Genomic DNA, 7,901 nt, shown 5'->3' on the forward strand with positions numbered 1-7,901 from the left:
ATTGTGGGGACCCTGACTTACTAGTCGAGAATCGTCGTGCTCAGTGATCCCAGAGATAAATGCTCACCGAACACAGATACTGAATAAAGAGTCTTACATCCAAGTACCGATTATTACAACATGTGACCGAAGAGTCAACTTCACATGACTGGGCTCAAGGCCAAATCACACAAGTACACTAATAGCGGAAAACAAAGGGCTAAGCGGTGCCCATGCCATCAAGCCTACACCGACAGGCATTCTGACTCGGAAGCGTCCTAGTTCGTAGGGGTGTCTCCGAAGACGTACTCATCTCCAAACTCTGGTTCTTCCATGTCTGGTCAATAACATAACAAGTGGCAAGCCAATGAGTACTTTGAATGTACTCGCAAACAGCCCATGATATAATGAACGAAAGTAAAGGATAACAATATCATGCATTTCTAGTGTAACTCATCTGGGTGGACTGATCATAAATATGAATCAAGTCAAAGAATTACTATTGAAGAACAGGTTACAGATATCAATATACCTGCCGAGGGATAAACCATCCGGGTTCACCCTATATGCCAAGTCACTGAACTTGGTCATACCATTGCTATCATAGCAACACCTTTCTCATCACCATACACACACACAACTCACGCACACTTGGTTTATGCGGAAATACCAAGACGTAGTTTAAGCAGGATTACCCAACTGCCCTTGACCGTGGACACGGCTATTTGAATAGTTTACACTCTGCAGAGGTAGTACGCTGGACCCACGAGATCCGAGAAACTTCCGTGTCATCCACGACTCGAGGTATATCACATACCCGAGGTAAGTACCCGATCAATGTCTTTCCCCTGACGATACTAGACGAAGAGGTCCTCTCGATTGGTACCCAGCCCGCATGTTGTATGTCTTAAGCACCAACTGTGGACAGTACCAACCATGCGGGGACAAACGGTGTGACTGGAACTCATAAAAATGGCATAGTCGTCCTACCCGGCACGACCCCATCATGAGAGTGACCACATATCACTCCCGCCACTAGTACTGCGGCTCTTTGCTAGCACCGACCAGAGTAATTAACATAGCCCCATCCCATAAGGGGTAACGTGGTCGTACTGGTAAGGTTGGGACGTTCGACACATCATAAATCTAATCCCATTTCCGAAACCTTACTCACACAAATATCGGGCGCATCACTTCACCAAAAGTGACCACCTAACTCATCATCACCCTCGGGCATTAGTGGCACCCGACGGGGTTTTCATGAACTCTTGCTTTATGACAACATCATGCTCATGACAGTACTACTGCTATCTTTACTTGTCAACATGGTATTAGCATGACCCTCAAGGGGTAGGGTCAGGCTCAATGCATGTGCTCCGGGAGAGCCTTCGGTAAAATCATATCAAATGATTACCGACACTTATGATCATATGCAACGGGAATACTTGCTATTTAACATGCAAAGTATCATATGCTCAGTCATGGTCAGCTAAGTATCCGGGGTCTTCGAGGTCTTCCGCTCCGATTCCGTCGTCACACGGATTTTCTATTGTCGATAAAACAATAAATAAGAAATAGCTCACACACAAACAGTCCACAAAGTTATTTTAAAAATGTTCTCTATTACTGATAATTCTAAGATATCATTTAAAAAATATTTGCCTTAGTTTTCCTTGAAGGAATATTTTTGAAAACAACCAAGCAGAAGCAAAACTATTCCATTTTAGCCCTTTTTATTAATATAAAATAGAATAGTTGCTGGAAAAATTTACCTAAGCGTACCATTAAATACGACACGTTTCTAGAAGAATAACAGTGGAAGAATTATATTTTTACACTAGTTAAATGTTTTTATAAAAATCTTAGAAACCGTGGTTTAAGATAAAAAGAAAAACGGGGTAGCTCCTGGCCTGGCTCGGCCCAGAGCTGGGCTGGCCCATGGCCAGCCGACAACCTGCCCAAGCGCTCGCGCCGTCAGGTTTGAACGTGACGCACGGGGCCCTGCGGTCAATGGCCGAGGCCAGCGCGGGAGAGGAGGCTGGGCCACCGATAGGTGGGCCAAACCTGTTGGGGTCGTCTCCTACCGCCGGCCAGAGAGGAGGAGGAGGACGCCGACGAGGTTGCCCACGCGCTCATGCTCCAACGAACACATGAATGGGTTTGCCTTACCGTCGCCTACCTGCCGGTGGTCGAAACAACGACGGGGAGGCAGGTGTTCGCCGGCGACGAGGAGGCCGTGGCGGAGGAGTTTCGGGAGGTGGTCGACGGGGTGGCTAGAGACACAGAAAAGCTCGGGCGAGTTGGGGGAAAGCTTCCTGGGATCAAGGGGGTCAGTTTGGTGGGTCGAGTGGCGCAGGAGCCGTCGTGTAGCCGGAGATCGACCGAAGCTCCGAGGCGGAGGGGCCTCGGTCGATCTCGAGCACCGGAGCTCTGCTGGTTTGCTGGGGTGGCTAGGGAGGTACTAGTGGTCATGGTGAAGCTATCTGAGGGGTGCTGGAGCGAGGGGGAGGGCTATTTATAGGCCCGCGACGGTGAGCAGATTCGGCAGCGCCGGTGACTCAGCGTGGCGCGCATGGGGGCGCAGAGAGAGGTTGGGGTTGAAACCACGGTCTCAGGACGTGGTATTGGACCGCCCGAACCATCTGCAGCAGAGGGAGAGAGAAGGCGAGCATTCGTGGCTGCGCAACCTTGGCCGATTCTTGTGCGCGCGGGCATGCGTCGCGCGAGCTCTAGCGCGGGAGAGGAGGGGCCCTGAGGCTTGCCCGACGCAGAGGGGTTGTTGGGGAAGAGGTTGGGCATCTCGGGGGAGGCTGGTCTGGCCGAGGGCGTCGCCCCCACCTCGGTGACTCCCTGTAGCGCGCCCAGAGCACAGTTTTGGCATGCCACGGCATGCTGGGGCGCTCTTAGGCACTTTGGACGTGTCTAGCATGTCCTGGCACTTGCTGGGGGTGTGGCTAGCCATTTGGTTCTTGTGGGAGCTTCAGCTGGTCAAGGGAGGCAAGAAATACTGGTGCTGTGAGTCATGAACTAAGGTCTAAATTGGGTGTTTTGGCCTTTCCACTTTGAACAAGTGAGGGGCCAGTTGACCGGGGTTATATACAGGTGCTGGCCACTTAATCTAAGAGTTTGAAGCAAAGGAGTTTGGTTTAGCTGTGGCTAAGGTGGCTTTTTCCTATCTGTCAGAATGTGTTCGATAGTGGGTTTGGGGGGTTGCACTCCACCACTGGTGGTGCAACTTAACAGGTTTGGGTTTGGTGGTAAACCATGGAGTTTCACTAAAATTGAGCTCCAAAGGACAAGTTTAGCTTTGTAAACTTGAAAACACTACAATATGACCAGATTTGTTCTTTCCAAAGGGAGTGTGGGCAAACTAAGTCCCACAAATCCCATTTTTGGTGTGGAACCCTCATTTGAGGTATTACGCACTCCTACAAAGTTTTAGCATCATTGGGAAACTTTGCTATGTAGAGTTGTCCTAACTTGATTCTAGACAGACAGGGTTTTAGGGTTATTTGGGGTCCTTATCCTCCTTTTATCAAGGTGAAACTTTATGTGGACACCAAACAAGGCTTAGGGATATCGCTGGAATTTTTTAGGAATTTATTGAGAATATTTCCTTCGGAAATATTTCAAAATGCCAAAACAGACAGAAATAGCTTGTATAGTTTTAATCAATAAATATAATATAAAATGGGGTTTAAAATCCTATGTATGGAAAATATATGTCCTTCTAATCATCTCTAAATTTAATCAGATTTTTCCAAAGCAGAAAAGTATTTTTCCATGTTGGAATACCAATTGTGACCTTAGAAATGGACAAGTCATTTAATTAGGAAAATAATCTAAAAAATAACTATTTTTGTGCTGTTGAAATATAAAGATAGGTAAAAATCAAATTACCAAATATGAGTAGAAGCACTGCTTGCTATCAAGGACATGTAGTGCAACTCAAGGTGTTTTTACTCTGGTCAGCAATAAGCAAAGCTTTTTGGAAATCAGAATAATACCAAGGAATTTAGGGTTTTAAATCCTCACATGATCAAGCATATAAGCATACAATGTCAATCATGGCACTCACAACATTAGTTTTGAAAAAGTTTTAACAAGCTCGGAATTTTACAACACAGACAAGTGATAGCAAAAACAGGGTGTAACAGACCTATCCCCCTTATAAGAATCTCGCCCCCGAGATTCCTAAGCTAGGTGCTAAAAAGGTTTGGAAACTCAGATCGGAGATTGTCTTCACACTCGCATGTAGCTTCGGCTTCGGTGTGGTTGCTCCATTGAACCTTGAAATACTTGATGGTGCAACTTTGGGTGCATCGCTCTGCTTCATCCAGAATGCGGATTGGCCTCTCGCGGTAGGTGAGATCAAGCTGAAGGTCAATGGCTTGGCGGTCAATGCCCTTGTAAGGATCGGAACGACTTGGCATTTGGAGACACTTCCGAAGCTGTGACATGTGGAAAACGTTGTGCCAACCTGAAAGTTCTGGAGGTAACTCCAACTCATAAGCAACCTCTCCACACCTTGTCGTGATCTTATATGGCCCAATGAACCTTGGAGCGAGTTTCCCCTTAACGTGGAAACGCTTGGCTCCCTTGAGAGGTGAGACACGGAGGTACACCAGATCTCCGGGAACGAACTCCACATTCCTGCGGCGAGAGTCCGCATAACTCTTTTGTCGCGACTTGGGTGCTTCCAGATTTTCTTGGACTAGTTGCGCCTTCTCTTCGGCCCGGTGCAAAACTTCTGGTCCAAAAATCAGCCCGTCTTCGGTTTCTGAACAGTTGAACAGGGTGCGGCATTTCCGTCCGTACAACACTTCGAACGGGGCCATCTGGAGACTGGATTGGTAGCTGTTGTTGTATGAGAACTCAGCGAACGGCAGAGAGTCTTCCCATTTGGCTCCGTGCGCTAGGACACATGCGCGGAGCATATCTTCGAGTATCTGATTCACCCTTTCCGTCTGTCCTCCCATCTGTGGGTAGAAGGCGGTGCTAAAAGAGATCTTGGTACCGAGGGCCTCTTGAAGTTTCCTCCAAAACCTTGAGGTGAACTGCGTGCCTCGGTCAGATACAATCTCCTTGGGAACTCCATGAAGGCTTACTATGCGCTCGATATAGAGACTAGCCAACTTGTTCCCGTCATAAGTGGTGTTGAGAGGGATGAAATGGGCCACTTTGGTCAAATGGTCGACAACAACCCATATCGAGTTATGGCCCTTGCTAGACCTTGGTAGGCCGGTAATGAAATCCATTCCTACCTTGTCCCACTTCCATTCCGGCACCTCGAGAGGTTGTAGCAGTCCTGCGGGCCATTGATGCTCAGCCTTAACTTGCTGACACACAATGCACTTGGCCACATGCGACGCGATTTCCCTCTTCATGCCGTGCCACCAGAATGTTTCTCGGAGATCTTGATACATCATGGTACCACCGGGGTGAATGGAGTAGGGTGTATCATGAGCTTCCCGTAGGATGAGTTCCTTGAGTTCAGCCTTGTTGGGTATGCATAAACGTTTCCCAAACCACACCACTCCATGATCATCCTCCAAGAATCCTAGGGCCTTGCCTTCAGGAATCTTCTTCTTGATACCTTCGATGCTCTTGTGACCCTTCTGGGCTCCCTTGATGTCATCTTCCAGCGTTGGTTTGACTTCGAGGTTATCTAGGAATCCTGGTTCCACCAGTTCCAATCCGAAGTTCCCCAATTCTTCATATAAGGCAGGCTGCCTTTCCTGAATTATGACATTTAAGGTGCCGGTCTTCCGACTCAAGGCATCAGCCACTACATTTGCCTTACCGGGGTGATATTGAATGCTGAGGTTGTAGTCTTTGATTAACTCCAACCATCTACGTTGCCTCATATTCAATTCCCTTTGGGTGAAGATATACTTCAGACTCTTGTGGTCGGTGTATATTTCACATCGCTTCCCCAGAAGGTAATATCGCCACGTCTTCAGGGCATGCACTACTTCTGCCAACTCGAGATCATGGGTGGCATAATTTTCCTCATGCGGGTGTAGTTGTCGTGACACGTATGCCATGACCCTGCCATCCTGCATTAGAACCCCACCTAGCCCGGTCCTTGAGCCATTGCAATATATCACAAACTCCTTGCTGATATCTGGAGTGGCCAATACCGGGGCGGTGGTTAACCTCTTCTTCAACTCATGGAAGCTTGCCTCACATTCTGGCGTCCATTCGAACTTCTTGCCTTTCTTCAAGAGCTGAGTCATAGGTCGCGCGATGCGGGAGAATCCTTCTACAAACTTGCGTTAATATCCTGCGAGTCCGAGGAAGCTCCTAACTTCCTTCACATCGATTGGCGATTCCCAGTTGGTTACCGTAGTAATCTTAGAGGGATCAACCGCCAATCCGTTTGCTCTGGTCAGCAATAAGCAAAGGCTTTTGGAAATCAGAATAATACCAAGGAATTTAGGGTTTGAAATCCTCACATGATCAAGCATACAAGCATACAATGTCAATCATGGCACTCACAACATTAGTTTTAAAAAAGATTTAACAAGCTCAGAATTCTAAAACACACACAAGTGATAGCAAAAACTGGGTGTGACACCTATGCCCCTCGAAACCCATGCACGTGCGCGACCGAAGTGGCCTCAAGAACCCTGCCACCTCGACGCACCAAGAGACTGCCCCCGCTCTTCCTGAAGATGTTGCAAGGTCCTAAACCGTGTCGGCAATACCACGATTTCACTCCTGAGCTCTCTCTCCCTGTCCTGCCGCCGTAGTGAAACCACCGGCGTGCCACCGTTCAGTGACTCATGCCAGCCTATTTAAAGGCTCCCCCACATTCCTCCGGACCACCAGAACCTCCCTCTCCACTCCAATCGACCACCCCGAGTAGCCCATTGAGCTAATAGAGTCCCAGTACTCGTGATCGACCGAGGCGCCACCGCGTCAGGGCTCCGTCGATCTCGGGCTACAAGCATGCTCCCGAGCTCCTTTCATTTCCTGTGTGACCGCAATGACCTCCCGGACCTTTTTCACCACTCCCCCGTCCTTCTCCCCGGTCAGAGCACCATTGCCAGCACCTTCTCGAACGGTCTTTGCCGCGGCTCCATCACCGCTGGCGACTCAGGCCACCTCCGTCGCCCCTTGTCCCCATCTGGTAGGTGCGACTGCCACGAGTCCATTCCCGTGCTCACATGGCCTCGAGAACCCCGGAGCTGCCGCTGATGAGCCACCCCTCTCCTCTGTGTGAAGGTAGAAGACGACCCCGATATGAGGACCCCACCTGTCGGCGGCCTCTCTCTCCCCCTCCCTCTCCTCTTCGTCACTGGTCGTAGGGGCCCGCGCATCAGGTTTGAACCTCACAGCGCGCGCGTGCCTAGGCTCGGTGGCTGGCTGACCAGTTGGCCAGCTGGGCCGTTCCAGCTGCTTGACGAGCCAGGCCAGTTAGATGGATCTTTTTTTAATTATTTTTAATTCTGGATTTTAAAAATAAACCCACAGGATTAATTCCTTATCCAAACTTAAATAATTTTCCACCATAATTCTTGAAAAAATATGTAGTATTTAACAGTACTATTTGTGAATTTTGTATGAAAACTTTTATGCACACGTTTTTTAAAAACCTAGCTCAAATATTTTTAACTCCTGTTAAAAAGACTTTAAAAATACTTTTTCATTCCAAAACGAGAAACAAATATTTTGTTGAATAATAATTGGATTTTTTTAGAATAGGGTAACATCTTCGATGTGAGTTTTTGGTTGTGTTCCTTATTATTATTATTGCTATTACGTAGATAGATCATACGTTTGACGAAGCACTTGGACCCGAAGACCTCGAAGACCTCGGATACCTAGCTGATCAAGGCAAGCATCCCTTTGACCATGTGTGTGAAAAAAATATTGTGCATGCCATTACTTTACTCCGATGCATGTGATCATGATTA

Source organism: Hordeum vulgare, chromosome 7H, assembly GCF_904849725.1.
Source record: "Hordeum vulgare subsp. vulgare chromosome 7H, MorexV3_pseudomolecules_assembly, whole genome shotgun sequence".
In the NCBI taxonomy this organism is placed as follows: Eukaryota; Viridiplantae; Streptophyta; class Magnoliopsida; order Poales; family Poaceae; genus Hordeum; species Hordeum vulgare.